Source organism: Gymnoscopelus microlampas (assembly GCF_963454915.1).
Source record: "Gymnoscopelus microlampas genome assembly, chromosome: 10".
Classification (NCBI taxonomy): Eukaryota; Metazoa; Chordata; class Actinopteri; order Myctophiformes; family Myctophidae; genus Gymnoscopelus; species Gymnoscopelus microlampas.
In genome coordinates, this window is record NC_139947.1 from 42396125 (window position 1) to 42415404 (window position 19280).

The 19280-nt window shown below is 42.4% G+C and overlaps 1 pseudogene across 1 annotated transcript in view; it reads left to right on the plus strand.

Annotated features, from left to right (window-relative positions):
- Positions 1-19280, plus strand: part of LOC311054235 — a 67736-nt pseudogene that overhangs the window by 8416 nt on the left and 40040 nt on the right. The window contains exons 2-18 of the transcript in view: positions 199-277; positions 5027-5165; positions 5780-6001; positions 7010-7251; positions 7588-7797; positions 8968-8999; positions 9879-10063; positions 10619-10738; positions 11164-11309; positions 12983-13145; positions 13688-13890; positions 14359-14447; positions 14957-15106; positions 15966-16044; positions 16682-16834; positions 18344-18448; positions 19081-19254. The product of the transcript in view is annotated as an uncharacterized misc_RNA (transcript). The remainder of the gene's footprint in view (positions 1-198; positions 278-5026; positions 5166-5779; positions 6002-7009; positions 7252-7587; positions 7798-8967; positions 9000-9878; positions 10064-10618; positions 10739-11163; positions 11310-12982; positions 13146-13687; positions 13891-14358; positions 14448-14956; positions 15107-15965; positions 16045-16681; positions 16835-18343; positions 18449-19080; positions 19255-19280) is intronic.

The following is a 19280-nucleotide window of genomic DNA, read 5'->3' on the forward strand; positions in this document are numbered from 1 at the left end:
CTGTGCTTGCGTACACGCGAGAGGGCATTCCCGGGGATGCCCTCTCGCATGTACGCATGTCTGCTTGTCAGACCAATCACAGCCCTTGTTGTTTTGTCCCTCCCCTTAAATTCACCGTTCCTGCAGTGCTCGGCTCCTTTCTCAAGGTTTCCAGGGATGCTAGGTCGCTCGATATTAGGTCTCTCCGGTTGATGATAGATTACTATTGGAAACTGTTCTACTTGATTTCGGTTCATATATCACTGATCTACTTTCATTTCGTCGTCTTTTGTCTGAGGTGAGTAATATTACTTGATATATACTGTTTTCCCGCCTTTATTACTTTATTTTTATTTTTTCCCGCCTTTTTTGTACTACATGAACGTTCAGATTTCAAACACAGTTTTTACCCTATGGCCACGGATGTTTTAATTATGTACGGGCCCTCAGAAGTAGCCGTATCTTCCGTATTGTTCAATAAAAACGCATCTTAATCCGATCGGTGGCCATTTGCTCATAGCTGGCACAGTCTATCATAGTGCAGTACACCTACCAACCGATGGGTAATGCAGTTGAAAGCCTATGGCGGACATGCTGAGAAAATGGCCACCGATTGGATTAAAATGCTTTTTATTGAACAATACTGAAGATACGGTTACTTCTGAGGGCTCGAACAGAATTGTCACATCCGTGGCCGTGAGGTGAGAACTTTATATTTGAAATTTGAACGTTTATGTACATGTACGGGCCTTAAATGAATTAAGTGCAAACGCCAGATTACGTTTGTTTCAGGCCCCAGGACTCTGTTGGTTTGTTTTCATAAACTTATGTCACAACCTGTCCATAACAATTCATTATACAACGCAGAATGCAGCTTTTAATCAACATTGCATTTGTTATATCTTGTCTGTTAAAATTGAGCTTGTAGATCTGCTAAAACTAACTTTAAGCAGCGACGATTGCTCTGAAACTGGGTTAAAAACGACGATTAGTCAGCTAGGCTAACCAGTGCTAACGGCTATAAACGTATGCCTACAACTTCCGCATGGCAGTGACGTAAATGATTACGTTATCAACAGTATTGCTATCATGTTTATTTATATACCAGGGACAGTGCACATTAATCAACATGTTGGTTTTCACATCCGTGTAATGAACCAGAGTTAGCCAGAAGCTAGCTTTCATCTGTAGTCCCTGAGCAGGCTGTTAAAAGTGGTGATATAACTATCCATACAAAAACGGTTGTATTAATACCATACAAGACCAGTAGACATAGTACAGGAGACAGAACAATTATATTTTATATGTTGGTGGACTTTACTGAGACAATGGCAAACAACGTGGCTTTGACTCAGTATAGAGTAACATGAGTTTAACTCTAGAAGGAGATGCTGTTGTAATTTGACTGTTTTACTAGCAGTAAATAGACATTCATTTGACGCACTGTTTGGTTCAACAAGTGTTTATCTGCACCGAGCATTGTACTGGGTTGACTAATGTTAGAGGACGCCGCGGTTTTGTTGTTTGTTGTTGTTTCTCTCGTTGAACCTGGCAACTGCCATGTCCGCTTATTGTAAGCGGATGGTCGCGCTTCTTTTGGGGCTTGTTTTGGGGTTGAAAAGGACCGTATGAGAGTAGACGGTACACGGTCGGTCGTACCGTGTCGGTCGCGCATGCGCGCCACTCTCAATTGTATATTAGGATCATCATATTTATGATTATATGCCCACATTTGCCTCTAAATTGTGGAGAAACTGTCGATGCGGAACCAAACTGTCAAGCAATTGTTTCCGCCCAGACACGTTTCACTGTCGCACATGTCGAAAATAGCAGATCTACAAGCTCACAACGCGTCGCGCTGCGACGCGTTGTGAGCTTGTAGATCGGCTATTTTCAAATAGACTATGTATAAAATAAGGCTAAAGTGGTTAAGGTATGTTTTATAATGTAATCATTTATATCTTAAAAGTAACTAGTAACTAAAGTTTTCAAATAATTGTAGTGGAGTAAAAGTACAATATTTGCCTCTGAGATGTAGTGGAGTAGAAGTAAAAGTATTGGAAATTGGAAATACTCAAGTAAAGTAGAAATACCTCAAAATTGTACTTAAGTACAGTACTTAAGTAAATGTACTTAGTTACTTTCCACCACTGCCTTTTAGCTCGAGACCCAAAATAAATCTTATGTCTCCCCGTGACCCAAACTAGTGAAAATAGCCGATCTACAAGCTCACAAGATGCGACATGTTGCGAGCTTGTAGATCTGCTATTTTCACAAATTCTTAAAAGTACTTTTCCCCCTCTAATTAATTGATTTTTAAATGTATTTGTATGCTTTCGAAAAAAAGTTTTTTGTTGGGAATGTTTTGATAATCTTTTGAAATAATAAAAAAATATATAGCTGCAAGCAGCGATAATACGGGGCCAGTGAATAGAGAGAGAGAGAGACATGGAAACGGAATAGATTGAAGAGAGAGAGAGAGTGACATGGAAACAATAGATTGATGAGAGAGAGAGATGGAAACATAATGGTTTGATTGGACATCTCAACCTACTGCCATTAACAGGATTCGAACTCTCAACCTTCAGACTAATACGCTGCAACACTACCTATAGTGCTATAGCTTTGTCCAGGCTGATATTGTCTGTTGAAGATCATAAACTCTTGCCTTCTTTCATGAACCAAGCCCCTGTTTCACTAACACTAAGATCACTCGTTCACAAACCATTTACCAATGAAGAAATTGTACATCTCCTCAGAACCAAAACTAGTGAAAGTAGCCGATCTACAAGCTCACAAACCATGAAAAGTTGTGAGATTGTAGATCAGCTATTTTCAGAATGAAGTATGTCATACGTTGAAAAAACGTACTCTCAAATAAGCATTTCAGGTTATCTTTACCATTTGCACATGTATTCATTGATACAGTCATGTTGTTTGCAATTCAACTTAAATTATGTCTGCATCAAGTGAGGCTTGAACTGGCGACCTTGAGATTGTGAGGCATTCATTTAAGGGAGACGCCATTGGCCCAACAGACAAGTAACTGTGAAAAAGGAGATCACACAGATGATACAGTTTCACGCAAATAGCTGAAAAATCCTGGGTTTAAGTGTTTTTCAAACTGCTCAAAATTGCGGACAATCTAAGGGCGGAGCTTACTGGTCAAAGCGATAGATGTGTTCCTCATGAGTCAAGGCACAAGTGTAAGCAAGTTTCACGACTTTCGGCCAAACGAGGCATGACTTATGCCTGTTTAAAGTCTGCCTTTTCAAAAAATTGCTATAGCGCCCCCTTTTGGCCAATTGGAGTAAGATTGGTTTCAGTGATATTTGGAATGACCCTGTACATTTCTGCAAAGTTTCAAAGAAATGTGAGTCTGCATGTATGTTTTAGGCACAGATGAATAATTTTCATAAAACTGTAATAGTTAAAATCTATCTCCTCCTGGGATTTTTGAGCAATCTGCAAGAAACGTTTACCACTTGAACTTTGGACCTCTGCCTACAAAAATTTCCAACGGATTTTCCATAAGTGAAAAAATGCAGAAGTTAGGAGCCAATGACTGTTTTTCATATAATTCAAAATGGTGGGAGATCTAAAGGTCAGAGGTCAAAAGTCAGACCACGAAAGTTGTCGGGAATGAAGAGACGCATGTGTGTATCGAAGTTTCATGGTTGTAGGTCAAACAGGGCATGAGTTGTACCTGTTCAAAGTTGGCACTTTCAATTGAGTGCTATAGCGCCACCCTTTGACGAATGAGTGTGAGAATTATTTCTTGGTAGTTTTTCATGAGCATCTACCATATGGCCGAGTTTCGTAAAAAGCGTATGCACGGTTAAGCCAGAACTGGCAAAAACAAGTATTTTTCAAACTGCTCAAAATTGCGGAAAATCTAAGGGCGGAGCTTAATGGTCAAATCGATACGTGTGTTCCTCATGAGTCAAGGCACACGTGTAAGCAAGTTTCACGACTTTCGGCCAAACGAGGCATGACTTATGCCTGTTTAAAGTCTGCCTTTTCAAAAAATTGCTATAGCGCCCCCTTTTGGCCAATTGGAGTAAGATTGGTTTCAGTGATATTTGGAATGACCCTGTACATTTCTGCAAAGTTTCAAAGAAATGTGAGTCTGCATGTATGTTTTAGGCACAGATGAATAATTTTCATAAAACTGTAATAGTTAAAATCTATCTCCTCCTGGGATTTTTGAGCAATCTGCACGAAACGTTTACCACTTGAACCTTGGACCACTGCCTACAAAAATTTCCAACGGATTTTCCATAAGTGAAAAAATGCAGAAGTTAGGAGCCAATGACTGTTTTTCATATAATTCAAAATGGTGGGAGATCTAAAGGTCAGAGGTCAAAAGTCAGAGGGTGAAAGTTGTTCAGCATGAGGAGACGCATATGTGTATCCAAGTTTCATGGCTGTAGGTCAAACAGGGCATGAGTTGTACCTGTTCAAAGTTGCCATTTTCAATTGAGTGCTATAGCGCCACCTTTGGACGAAAGATTGTGAGAATTATTTCTTGATCGTTTTTCATGACCATCTACCATATGGCCGAGTTTCGTAAAAAGCGACTGCACGGTTCAGCCAGAACTGCGAAAAGTGGCAGAAGAAGAAGTGACAGAATACTGCCAATAACAATACGGTTCCAGAGCAGAGCTCTGGCCCCGTAATGAGGAAGTTTGGAAACACAAAATAAACATATTTACTCGCGTGACCCATACAAATTCGTCTACGACCCACATATGGGTCCCGACACACTGTTTGGGAAACGGTGGGTAAGAGTACCTCTTTCTCAAGTGGTATGGTAACGGCCGTCTCTCTTTTGTCATGAGGCCGATCGCTGCTTGGAACAAGATAACAATAAAATCAGCAGCAAGGGAAAAGCTGCCATTCAGCTATTGATTTTGTGTCCAATATTGTTTGTTCTGAAAATAATAATAAATTGATTGTTTGACTGTGCTATGAAATCTAGCAGCGCAGGTATGGTTTTCAAATGGCCTATACTATAAACATTGCTTGTGGTGTTTGTCTTCTGCAGGACACATATTCGTATGTGCGGTCTACAGCCCCGGCTGTCGCTTATGACCCCAAGCAATACTACCAGCAGCCCATCGCTACATCAGCTGTGGCCGCAGCCCAGCCCCAGCCCACAGTGGCAGAGTCCTACTATCAGACAGGTACGTTCAACTCGCCACTGACTGGACTCGTCATGGTGAAGAAAAGTCCTCCTAGAGCTGTCATTCTCAAAGCTTTTTAAAAACTTTGATGACCTCCAGTTTGGTGTGCATTAGGCCAGTGGTGCTCAAACTTTTTAATTTCAATGACCCCTCATAACTCTGAGTGTACAAATGGAACCAAATGGACCCGTACGGGTCCATTTGGTTCCATTTGTACACTCTCAAAAGTTCCAGACCTGTACGTGTCCATTTGGAACCACCTCAAGGAACCCTGAGGGTCCCTGGACCCCCACCACTGCATTAGGGTCCATTTGCTTCCATTTGTACAAAAAAGGTCAATCTATAAGTGTGGTTCTCACAACGCTTGTTGTATACTCGGCTACTTTTGAAAATGTTTCACAATGACTCGACCACAACAAACATTTATTTCTTAAAACATCAAAGAGTCACGGCACACTCATGGCTGCTGATGCCAAACCAGTTTATTAAGGACAAGAGAACAACAAAAACATGTGTTGTTTATATCCCACATGGTTTTTGGATAATGGATATGTTTTGTGCAACCTTAAAAAAAAAAGTCATCGTTTTGTACTATTCTCTATTTCCCCACATAGCCCCCAAACCAGCGTACACGCAATGTATGACGCCGTACACCCAGACCCAGCAGACGCGCCAGGTGACTGCCATCAAACCAGCCACGCCCAGCCAGGCCACCTCCACCTTCTCCATCTACCCGGTGTCGTCCACCGTGCAGCCCGTACCCTCTGCTGGAGCGTCCGTAGTGCCGCCGTACTCCCAGAGCCCGACCTACAGCACCAACGCTGTCACATATTCTGGTAAGGAAATGCCCGGCCGTCACCCACACATACAAGTTACCCACACGCTAAACCCAAACGTAGTCGAGCAATATAGTAGAATGTGAGCTGCAGAAACACATTTAATTGATCTGGGTGCCATCGTTATAATAACCCATTAAAACCGGGAAAGCATCTGTCATTTTAGATTTTAGCTGTATAGCAAAACACGTTTTAAGAACACTTAAAAGATCTCTCAATAAATGTTCAAAAATAGCAGATGTACAATCTCACAGTCATCACTTCGTGCCGCGCTGCGAGCTTGTACATCTGCTATTTTTGAATAATTTTGAATGGATGCAACGTGTTCATTACTTTGCAACGTTCCCCATACATAGGCTGTCGCTCGTATTCGCTTGCGCAAAATTCACTTCAGTAGAACATAATTATTCAACGTACGCGAGTTGTGTCGCATCGGGCGTAGATGCAGAATCTTGTCACTCAAAACACAGTTTAGCTAGACTGCACATTTTAGATTGGAGGAGGAAGCCAAAAGTTCCCAGTGTTAAACACTGACGCATTTGATTTCTTTCTGAGATGCTGTGGCTTGTAGACTTAGAATAGGCTCTATGCACAGCAGCCATATTATCACTTCTTTCATAGGTGTTACCAATGATACTAATGAAGGCTCTGTTCCATTTAGTGTAGCACAGTGGTTTCCCACGACCCCCATAACTCTGAGAGTGTACAAATGTACATACATTTGTACACTCTCAGAGTTACACACCTGCAAGGGGCCATTTGGAAGCCCATGAGGGTCCCTGGACCCCAACTGTAGACCCACTGGTGTTTCCAGTGAGCCGACATGCACAATATCAGCACCCTGACTCTGTTTGACCAGAATGGAACAGAGCCTTCATTAGTATCATTGGTAACACCTGTGAATGTCTTCATAATATGGCTGCTGTGAATAGAGCCTATTGGTATCTTTAAAAAATATATTTGATTGAAATGCATTTCTTCATCACTGCCCCTATTCCTGCTCCATAGGTACGTCTTACTCGGGCTACGAGGCTGCCGTGTACTCTGCTGCCTCCACATATTACCAGCAGCAACAGCAGCAGCAACAGAAGCAGGCGGTGGCCGCGGTAGCCGCTACAGCAGCGTGGACGGGCAGCACCTTCACCAAGAAGCCGCCCTTCCAGAGCAAGCAGCTCAGGCCTAAGCAGCCACCCAAACCCCCTCAGATCCACTACTGTGACGTGTGTAAGATCAGTTGTGCAGGCCCGCAGGTGAGCACACTCACACTTGTCTCTGTAGTCCTTGGTCTTTGAAGCCTAAAGACTGGTGGGGATCACTTTGAACCTCGCCTCCCTATTTTGGGCATGTTGTTATAGACCAAAAACAAACCTGATCTACAAGCTTGTTTGAGTACCTTGAAAAGCTGTATATCAATTCTACATTTACACTGATCAAATTAGTTTAACAAACTTTGCAGGTTTGTCCGACTTAATACATGATTAGATTTTATGCTGAAACGCCATGCTTGGCTTGCATTATACGTCCTACATTTGAAGCAAATGGTGTCTCAAATGAAGGAATAGTAACCCCCCTTCCTCTCCAACCAGACATACAAGGAGCACCTGGAGGGCCAGAAGCACAAGAAGAAGGAAGCGGCTCTCAAGGTGTCTCAGAGCAGCAGTAGCAGCAGAAGCAGTGGAGGAACCAGCAGCTCTGCCCGCGGCGTCCAGAACCAGCTCCGCTGTGAGCTGTGTGACGTCTCCTGCACCGGAGCCGACGCTTACGCCGCTCATATCCGTTGGGCCAAGCATCAGAAGGTAATGTATTTATTTTATGCTACCATGTATTACCATCACGTGTCACTTGCTCGCATAGATCAGTTCTTTTTGACCAGCGACACCATTTTACCTATGGATTAGGCTTAACCACGTAAGCACTAATTTGTACTTTGGGATACAAGCTCACAGCTTGTCTTATGAAGTTTTATACATTGACTATTTTTAAAAATTTGAGAACTTTGATAAACATATTTTTTAAGTCTTTAAACCTTTGCCTATAATGGCATGCCCAAAATGGGTAAGCCAGGATTAATGTGGTTAACTACATTAATCTACAATCTTTCAACGTGTCGCACTGTGAGATTGTAGATATTTGTAAAGGGGTGAAAAAGGAGGGGGCCCATTATAGACCCCTGGCTGACACCGATAAACACATTATTTAGGAACATAATGGATTGTAAACGGTCACAAAAGATATTAACCCTCATTCAATATACACACGCCCACATACAGGCAGGCTTACTGGACGTTGTGTACTTGTCTCTATACTGTGTATATTTGGCACAGATGTATGCATATATGACCAGTACGCAAGTTCTATGCTTGGTTCAGGTGTTTGGAAGGACAAAAAAAAAAAACAGAACATATTTGCATATCTGGTTTAATAAAGACATAAGCCAATCCTTTTACAGCTTCATAAGTCATAAGGGGAACTTTAGCTTTGACGTGTTTTGGCAATTAAAGCAAAGATGTCAACATGTGTGTTCCCAAATATGAGATTTATGATATGAGAGCATTGGCCGTACTGACGCACGCTGGAATGATTACCAACGTTTGTCTGTGACTGTGTTGTGGTATTAAATCATGCTGCAGTGTTTTTAGATCTTACCACAATACTGATATTCAGCATGATGTACAATTATTTTTTTTAAATTTCAATTGAAAAGAAAAGGGGCAATCCTTCTTGAAGGTAAAGCCTTTATTGAATAGCTATAATTTCATTTTAGAAAAAAAACATGTGTCCACCTACAGAACTCGGCCTTTATGAATTGAATACGCAGGACCACAATGGAAACAAGCCCTCAGGGATTTTTGTGTTATCCTTTTAGCATTAGCATTAGTGTGCGCTCGGCAAGAACGCGCTCGGCAACAGTCTGTCGTCTGCCAACTCCACCCCCCCCCCCCCCCCCCCCCCCCCCCCCCGTCAAGAAGGCCTCCGCCCCCCAAGATCAACTTTGTCGGTCAGTAGGTCCCCTTTGAATGTTGACGTCTCCTGGCGGTATTTGACAATGACTTCATTCTTCACCTTGTTGCCATTATGCTCTGTGCTGTGTTTTTGCTGTATTCCTGTTTGATTAGTATATAGCTCTAGTATAGCTCTGCATTTAACCAGTTCAACCACATGTATCCTAGTGTCCCTATTCGGGGCTCGTCGTAATAGGCAAACATTCAGTGAAAACAAAAATCGTCTCACTACACGTCACGAGGCATTGTGTGAGCTTGTGTAGATCGGCAGAGATTGATGAGTGATAGAAAAGGACGGGGCCAATTACAGACCCCTTGCACACCCATCTAAGTATATAGGGTTTAAGTCATTGAACCCCTATGTACTTATCACACAATGAATAAAGAAAACGACTTCCATTTTCACTTTAAAAATGATAAAACATTTTATTTTTGACAATTTGCACCTATAATGACGTGCCCAAAATAGGGACACCAGGTTGAAAGTGGTTCAAACACTCATCACTAATAAAGAGTGAAGCTGGTTTCACAGAGCGTGCTTTGCACTCAAAGGCTACATGGCAATGTCTGGATAAGTCTCTGCCAACTTGTGTAGTGATGGACGGCGACCAGGCGTGCGTTTCCAAACCTGACATTTCTTGAAGTTCTGTGCCTTGTAGAATAACAAGTGTATAACCTAGTTTAACCATGCAGTCAAATGGCCAATAGTTCACTCCTGGCCCTTGCAAATGGAAACGGTCATTGTTTTCCTTTTTTTTTTAATTATTGTGATATATTGCATTTGTATGCAATTTATGAAATATTGGAAGAGGTTTTGTGCCCAATAGCAATGGTCTGAGACTAAATAACCCTACCTCCCCCTTCGCCCCTTGCAGGAGGAAACAAACTGCAGACCACGGCGAAAGCGGATGAGTTGAAGGCGGCGGAGATATCCAAGCCAACGCCACCCTCCATGGCTGCCCCAGAGACCAAGAATGATATCTCTGATTGGCTGTCTGCGGCGGCGCTAGCTGCACTGCAGAACGGCGTGCAGCCTGTTGGACACGACTACGTTGAAGAGGTATTCTGACAGTTCACTTGGGTGTTGCTTGCCAAAAATAACTGATCTACATGCTAACATGTCGCATCACAACACATTGTTAGCTTGTAGATCAGTTATTTTTGTGAGTATAAATTAAATTGTTAAATTGTCCTTTTTTTTTAGTAAGGCAAAAAAGTGTGCACAACTGCAGCAGCCCAAATAGGGAGACAGCTGTTTTTTGTTTAACAAACCCCACTGGCCATGAACCAGAGGGGAAGGCCAGTGCTGTGGATGTGGGGATGTAATCGTTCTATATTGCACTCCATCAAACACAAGTATAAAAGAGTTAAAATGAAGACTGGCTCTGAGTCTGCCGTACAATTGTATTTTTACGGCGTTGCTCGGCCATACCCTGCCTGTCTATGAGAGGGTCTGTGTGTCACAAACCACAGGACCGATCAGTGCTAAACTTTGCATGCACGCTACACAGAATTAACTCCACATTGGAGCCATGCTGTTGGATCCTATAAGAGTTCAAGTTAAAAACCACTGCTATAGAGGGAATTGAACATTTTGTGTTACCCATCTCCTTAGGTCCGCAACGATGAAGGCAAAGTCATCCGCTTCCACTGCAAGCTGTGTGAATGCAGTTTCAACGATCCCAACGCGAAGGAGATGCATCTGAAGGGAAGGAGGCATCGACTGCAGTACAAGGTTGGTACATTTTCATAGGTGCAGGCACAAGTGTTATTATGCCTAATGTATTATCTTTGGCTGATGTCGCTTGCTGATAAGAACTGATCTTCAAGTCATGTTTTAGCTGGGACAACGTTATTTTTAGCATGACAGGTTTTTAGACCGAAGCGAGTAATCTACACGACCCAGGACACTAGACTGAACTATTTTGAATGGTTAAACAATAAGTCATAAGTTGATCATGGCGTCATCTGCTAGGTATACTCTTGGTTGCTTGTTTTTGCAGGAAATACACTTAAGACTTCTGGTGATTAGTAGTTTCGTTCCCTACCTATGTTGAATGCACTTATTGTAAGTCGCTTTGGATAAAAGCGTCTGCTAAATGACTGTAATGTAATGTAATGTAATCTGTCCTGACATTTACTCTTCACCTGGTCTTTTAGAAAAAGGTGAACCCTGACCTTCAGGTGGAGGTGAAGCCTAGCATCCGTGCCCGTAAGATTCAGGAGGAGAAGATGAGGAAGCAGATGCAGAAAGAAGAGTTCTGGAGGGGGAGAGAGGAAGAGGAGCGCTGGAGAATGGAAATGAGGTACGATGAGGTCTTTGATGACCAGCTGATGTTTTTTTGTTTTTTTAACTTGCGTCTCCATTCTGGGGAAAACATCTGCCGAAAATAGTGCAGATGTATTTTCCACGGAGATTTGATGTACAGTGGGGCAAAAAAGTATTTAGTCAGCCACCATTGTGCAAGTTCTCCCACTTAAAAAGATGAGGGAGGCCTGTAATTTTCATCATAGTTATACATCAACTATGAGAGACAAAATTAGGAAAAAAAATCCAGAAAATCACATTGTCTGATTTTTAAAGAATTTATTTGCTAATTATGAGGAAAATAAGTATTTGGTCAATAACAAAAGTTCATCTCAATACTTTGTTATATACCCTTTGTTGGCAATGACAGAGGTCAAACGTTTTCTGTAAGTCTTCACAAGGCTACCACACACTGTTGCTGGTATGTTGGCCCATTCCTCCATGCAGATCTCCTCTAGAGCAGTGATGTTTCGGGGCTGCCGCTGGGCAACACAGACTTTCAACTCCCTCCAAAGATTTTCTATGGGGTTGAGATCTGGAGTCTGGCTAGGCCACTCCAGGACCTTGAAATGCTTCTTACGAAGCCACTCCTTCGTTGCCCGGGCGGTGTGTTTGGGATCATGGTCATGCTGAAAGACCTAGCCACGTTTCATCTTCAATGCCCTTGCTGATGGAAGGAGGTTTTCACTCAAAATCTCACGATACATGGCCCCATTCATTATTCCCTTTACACGGATCAGTCGTCCTGGTCCCTTTGCAGAAAAACAGCCCCAAAGCATTATGTTTCCACCCCCATGCTTCACAGTAGGTATGGTGTTCTTTGGTTGCAACTCAGCATTCTTTCTCCTCCAAACACGAGAAGTTGAGTTTCTACCAAAAAGTTCTATTTTGGTTTCATCTGACCATATGACATTCTCCCAATCCTCTTCTGGATCATCCAAATGCTCTCTAGCAAACCTCAGACGGGCCTGGACATCTACTGGCTTAAGCAGGGGGACACGTCTGGCACTACAGGATTTGAGTCCCTGGCGGCGTAGTGTGTTACTGATGGTAGCCTTTGTTACTTTGGTCCCAGCTCTCTGCAGGTCATTCACTAAGTCCCCCCGTGTGGTTCTGGGATTTTTGCTCACCGTTCTTAAAAAAAAGAAAAAAAAATTGATCCTACGGGGTGAGATCTTGCGTGGAGGAATGGGCCAACATACCAGCAACAGTGCGTGGTAACCTTGTGAAGACTTACAGAAAACGTTTGACCTCTGTCATTGCCAACAAAGGGTATATAACAAAGTATTGAGATGAACTTTTGTTATTGACCAAATACTTATTTTCCTCATAATTTGCAAATAAATTCTTTAAAAATCAGACAATGTGATTTTCTGGATTTTTTCCCCTAATTTTGTCTCTCATAGTTGATGTATAACTATTGATGAAAATTACAGGCCTCTCTCATCTTTTTAAGTGGGAGAACTTGCACAATGGTGGCTGACTAAATACTTTTTTGCCCCACTGTAGAGGGGAAAACGGGAGGGAACCAAGTATAGACCGCTGGGTGATCCCAGTCGACTAAGTATATAGGGTTTAAGTGGTTCATCAGTGGACATTCTCCATGTCTAATCTGCTGAACTCCCAGGTCACTGTTTTTTTTTTCTTCCCCAAACTGCTGAAACTTTCCAGGCGTTATGAAGAGGACATGTACTGGAGACGCATGGAAGAAGAGCACCACTGGGATGACAGACGCCGTTTGCCCGACGGAGGCTATCCTCAGGGGCCCCCTGGGCCGCCCGGTCTCTTGGGGGTTCGGCCTGGCATGCCCATCCCTCAGCCTCAGGGACCTGTGGTAGGTCCTGGGTCCTCTGAATTTTTGGGCGGTGTAGCCGTCTCTATATGTGAGGTTGGGACATTGACATTTGCTGAACTGTGATTGGCCACCCATTGTACCCCCCAAACCCTGCACTGTGATTGGCCACCCATTGTACACCCCTTCCACCCACAATGGGTGGCCCCTGGACACCCCCGCTGACTCTATTCAGCACTGTGATTGGCTAGCGAGACACATGATGAAATTAATAACCTATAAATAGGACTATGCACTTAAAAAAAAAACTTTTTTTTAAGTGAGCTTCCATCACTGTGATGACCACACCGCCCACTTCACACTGGGTGTGATTTTTTACTATTTGAATGCAGTTTCGCGTTCTGTTAATCAAGTAACTCGTTGCAGAACTATGTCTTTGTCATTAAAAAGTAATTGGTTACAGAATTGCCTACTGAGAATAGTAACTCTTTGGAATACTCTTACATGAACTAAATTGAAACCTCATTGTGATTCCTTTCTTGTCCTGTGAATGAATAGTTTTCTTTCCACCATTTCTCTTTTAGCCGCCTCGTCGCCCCGACTCTTCAGACGATCGCTACGTAATGACCAAGCATGCAGCCATGTATCCCTCAGAGGATGAACTCCAAGCTATCCAGAAGATTTTGTCCATCACAGAACGTGCCCTCAAACTGGTGTCGGACATCATCACTGACCAGGACAAAGACAAGGGCAAGGAGAAGGAGAAGAAAGAAGTCGCTAAAGACATGTGAGGCATCTGAGAGAGCTCAACATCTCTTTGTCTCCTCGTGTTTCTGTGTTTAAACTTCAAACATAAAATATACTTAAAGTACTAGAATGTTTGAAAAATAGCAGATCTACAAGCTCATGAGCTTGTAGATCTGCTATTTTCAAGTAGCATATTTATAAAGTAGGGCTAAAATGGCTTTCAAATAATTGTAGTGGAGTAAAAGTACAATATTTGCCTCTGAGATGTAGTGGAGTAAAAGTAATTACAATAGTATATTTGAAATACTCAAGTAAAGTACAAATACCTCAAAATTGTACTTAAGTACAGTACTTAAGTAAATGTACTTTGTTACTTTACACCACTGCTAGATAGCCTGCCTGTAGATAGTGCTTTTGTAATAGTTTCTAATTGTAACACTCCTCATACTGCATGAGTTCTTGTACCATATATCGTCTTAGTAACATTATTATGTTTTCTCCATCAAAGCATGCATGCTGTACGTGTGAAACATCTTGACCGGCAGAAATACATCTGCTTTGAGGGACCACTGTCTTTTACATCATTTCTGGAGTGTGGTGAGTGAAACATTGTTCCACAGCATGCCCTATGCCATTGATGGTGTACAAATGATTGGGGTCCATTTGGTTCCATTTTTACACTGTCTTAACATTGATTTTACAATATAAATTGGGGTCCCAGAGATAGACATGCCATTAAATGGGGGTCCTTGATATTGAAAGGGTTGAGAATCACTGCTAGAGCCGTACAAGTCTTATTATTATGGGGGTCCCTGGCATATCTTTTCAAATGGGGGTCTGTGGGCTAATTGTCAATTTGGGGGGTCCTTGACATGAAAAATCGAGAACCACTGCCATATGCAACAACATGCTGGGTGTACAGTACAAGGCACAATCCATTTTATTTAGGATAGTGATTCAATGTCTTCAGTAGGGCTGTCAATCTTCCTCATATGATTGAATTTTCTGTGGCTATTTTAATCCATTTTTATGACACATTAATACAAATTAAATCAATTGCACAACAGATTTATCAATAAGCTTGTGCAATCTTGTTTTGTCTTCAGTTGCCAAGAAATTTGAAATTCCTAGTACCTCAGACTTAAAAGTCGATGACTTGAACACTGAAGTTGACGAGGAGGCGTTTCAGTTTTTTATAAAGAAACCAGACCTTGGTGTGTTGGAGATTTGTTCACCCCAAGACCCAAATCCTGAAGGTGAGTTCTGTTGCTTATCAACATGGAGCCTTATAGCCTCATCCATACAGTCCTGGCTAACCTAAAATGTCACACAGGTATATTTTTGTACTGATCGATTGAAATGATCTTTGTTTCTATACGCCCAATGTAAGTAAAAGAGAGAAAGTGTCTGAGGAAGAACTTTGTTGGTGTGTTGATCCTTCCGTATCTAATGTGAGCTTTTTACATTACACTTGCCACAAACATTCCTCTCTTGCTAATCACACTTGTTATGTCAACATTATTGCTAGATTCAGTGAGCCCCTCTGCAAGCAATTCCATTCCAATTTCCTCAAATATACTTGGCCACCAAATGTAGTGGCCTGTAGGACCAGACTGAGGAACTTGAAGGGGTCCTTGGGGGGGTTCCAGGGGGTCCCCAGCTTGATTGATTGCTAGGAACCAAATCGACCCTTAATGGGTCTTTAACTCAGAGTCTATAGCGGGAACCAAATGGACCCGTAGTGGTCCATTTGGTTCCATTTACACACTCAGACTGATGCCTTGCCATGTAGATTGGGCTCCCAGAGATGAGAATCGTATGAAATGGGGGTCCGCGACCTCATGCAAAACAAACTGGGGGTCCTCAAAATGATAAAGGTTGATAATCACTGCTCAAAAATCTATGTACACGTGTTTCTTAATGGTTTGTATCTGTCTCTCTTTCTCTCCCATCCACCCCTGTCTCTCTGTCCAATGGTTCCTTGCTATCTCTCTCATTCTTTCTCTCTCTCTCTGACTCCTCTCTCTACGCCACTCTCTCTATCAACCCTATCTCCCTGTGTGTATCTTTCTCTCCCACCTCTACCGGGTTCCTCTCATCATGCTGTCCCTCCAGGTACAGACGGCACGGCCTCCAGCTACCATGTCAAACAGTTGGAGGAGCAGAAGGGCAGGCTGAAGGAGGCCTTGGTCAGGTCAGTCAAAATGTGTACATCTGTTTAAAAACAACAGCAGTTGACCCAAATGGTTTCCAATCAGGAATGACTTGACAACAGCATGATAGTCATAATAACCATTATCCACAAAAGCAAGTGGTTTAAAAATAAACCACTTGACCTAAATGATATGTAGGTGTCCTCTGCTGCCTCGGACACACGCACATTGTACTTTTACAATAACAAGACATAGTCTGGTTATGGCATTGCCTCCCTGTCAAATTGTAAGCAGAGTTGTACCGATACTTGTATCGGAAAAGCTGCCGATACTGCCTAAAATGCTGGTATCTGTATTGGCGAGGATGCCATTCCGATACCACATAAATTACATGGTATTTCATTCATATTTTGATTTCTTCAATTGATGTTGCACGACTGTTTTATACTCTTACTTGTACTATTTACCTGAGAGTGTACAAATTATATACTCTAAGACCCGTAAGGGTCTATTTGGAACCCCCTCAAGGAACCCAGATGGTCCCTGAACCCCACTTTGAGAACCACTGTCCTAGATTTGTTTAAATGAGATGCGCAAGTTATGGGGATCGGTAAGGGGAAAAATGGTATTGGTTACATCTCTAATTGTAAGTTGTTAACCCCCCTGTTATGTTCACACTACGCGTGACCTGTCCTTGTCAGAGAAGCAGGAGCACGTGAAGCTGCAGAAGCACACGGAGAAGAAGAACGTGGAGCTGTGAGGAGCCAGAAGGAGAAACTCCAAGAGGACATGACACTAGCCGAGGCAACTATCGATGAGCTAAGAGAACAGGTACGGACAGTTAGAGCGAATCACTATCATTTTGAAGAGGGGGTACTGTATTCCCCTGTATAGGATATGAACCGCATGCTTAAAATTAAGATGATTTCATCTTTTTATTTAAAAAGATGACTGCTAATGCTCTTTATCGTTAAGACCTGAGGCCGATTCTGCAAATGCCTTCTAAACCAGTAGTTTTTCCAAGATCTTTCAAAAATGTAAAAAAATGGCAGATAAAATCTAAAATGATATAGATCCTTTCCCGTTTTTAAGGGGTAACATGTTCTAGTTTACTATTTCACCATATCTAAACTACTTTAATAATACATTTTACACACTTTAATTATACAATTAGGGTGTGCTTTACCTTACTCGAGGGTGTGCTTTACCTTACATTATTGGCACTTCAGTGATGCTGGCGGAACTCGGCTGCGCCTCGTTCCTGACCGCATCACTGGCGTGCCAATAATGACGGTAAAGCACACCCTCTCGTGTAATATTGCGATTATACAACAGTTAGTTACCAACAAAACACATCCAAATGTATTCATATTGTGGGGCAATTCATAATAAAAATGTTTCGCTATTATGTTTCCCTGTAAAGAGAAGAGTTTATTTGACTGAGACAAAATAGTCCCTGTAGCAGCGCTCTGCACAACACAGCTGAGGCACATCACAGCTGATTCCAGTAGGCTATATGCTCCGTCGTACGAAGGTATCGCACGGCGAAAATAGCCGATCTACAAGCTCACAACGCGTCGCGTTGTGAACTTGTAGATTGGCTATTTTCTCCTTCTCATCCTCTTCTAAACATTGATCAACCGTAAGTCCACCAAATAAATCAAAATTAACAACATAGTCCATTTTGCGTAGCTGTTTGTTCTCCGGTGGCGGCGGTGGGTCAGGATACTCTCTGTTTGTTTTCGTACCGTGGGACAGCGTGACGTCACAGCACAGCTGTGCCATATATGGTCTAAGCAGGCGCGGACTGCAGTGCGGAGTGATTTATTAATGTGATTCGGCCCGTGCTATGATGCTGGTTTGAAGCACGGCTAGAAAGCTATTTCAACCAATCAGATTGCTTGGTCGGAACTACCTGTTGTATAATGAACAATCAAACAGCTAAGTATGCAATACACATGAACTTAATTTTATTTAACCACTTAAGCCCTAAAATTCTCACTTACATGCCCAAAATTGGGACGGGACGTTGAATGAAAGTGGTTAAATATTGTATTTGCTGATGCTGATATTGTCAAAAAAATAGAATGTTTAAAAGAACAAAAGCACAGCAAAAGAAACACAATACAAAGTGATGAAAAATTGTAAGAGGCAAACCATTTGGGTTAAACAGGTTTCCTTTGCAGATATGAATGTCATTCTGTCAAATTTGCAGATATTAGTGAATGGGATTGGGTGAAGTGACATTTAAATGGATATGGATAATTGTACCTGACTTTCAAACCATGTGCCTCTTGTAATGATTGTGTTTGTGTGTGTGTGTGTGTGTGTGTGTCACAGTTGGATGCTGCGCTGGGGTCAGAGGAGATGGTGGAGACCCTGACGGAGAGGAACCTGGACCTGGAGGAGAAAGTCCGGGAGCTGAGAGAGACGGTCACTGACCTGGTCAGTGCACCTGTGTTCTTCACCCCGACTTGCATGCAATCAGTGTTTCATAGCCCATTAAGACCTGAGGCCCATTTTACAAACTCAGTGGTTCTCAAACCTTTTCATGTCAAGGACCCCCAAATTGTTGTACAAGCTTGCAGCGTGGCACGAAGTGACACGTTGTGAGCTTGTAGATCTGCTATTTACAAAAGATTTGTACCGGTATACATTTTGAAAACTTAAAATGGGACATTCTGCATAAGGAATACTTTTACTTTTGGTATTTTAAAGGAATAGTTTAGCCAATAATTTGATGACCGGCAGCGGTTCCGTATGGAGACACAAAGGAGATTCTTTGTATCTCCATACAGAACCGCTGCTGGTGAGTAATCGATAGAAAACGTCATTTTGGGCGTGAACTATCCCTTAAGTACATTTTGATGCCACTACTTTTGTAGTTTTTACCCAAGTAAATTTTGAATACCAGACTTTAGCTTGTAACAGTTTTCCTACATTGTAGTATTGATAATTTTACTTAAGTAAAAAGATTTGAGTACTCCTTCCACCACTGCATTTGGCTTTGTTCTACGCCTTACAATGTATATACTACCACACATGACGGTCGGTCCCCTCTTCTGTCCTCCCAACAGGAGGCCATTAATGACATGAACGACGAGCTCCAGGAGAACGGCAGGGAGACTGAGATGGAGCTGAGAGAGCAGCTGGACATGAGCGGGGGGAAAGGTCCGCGAGGCCCACAAGAAAGAGTTGAGGCTGCCCAGGAGACCATCAACAAGTACAGAGAGCTCACTGCCAGCCTGCAGGTGCATAGATCACTACACACATACAC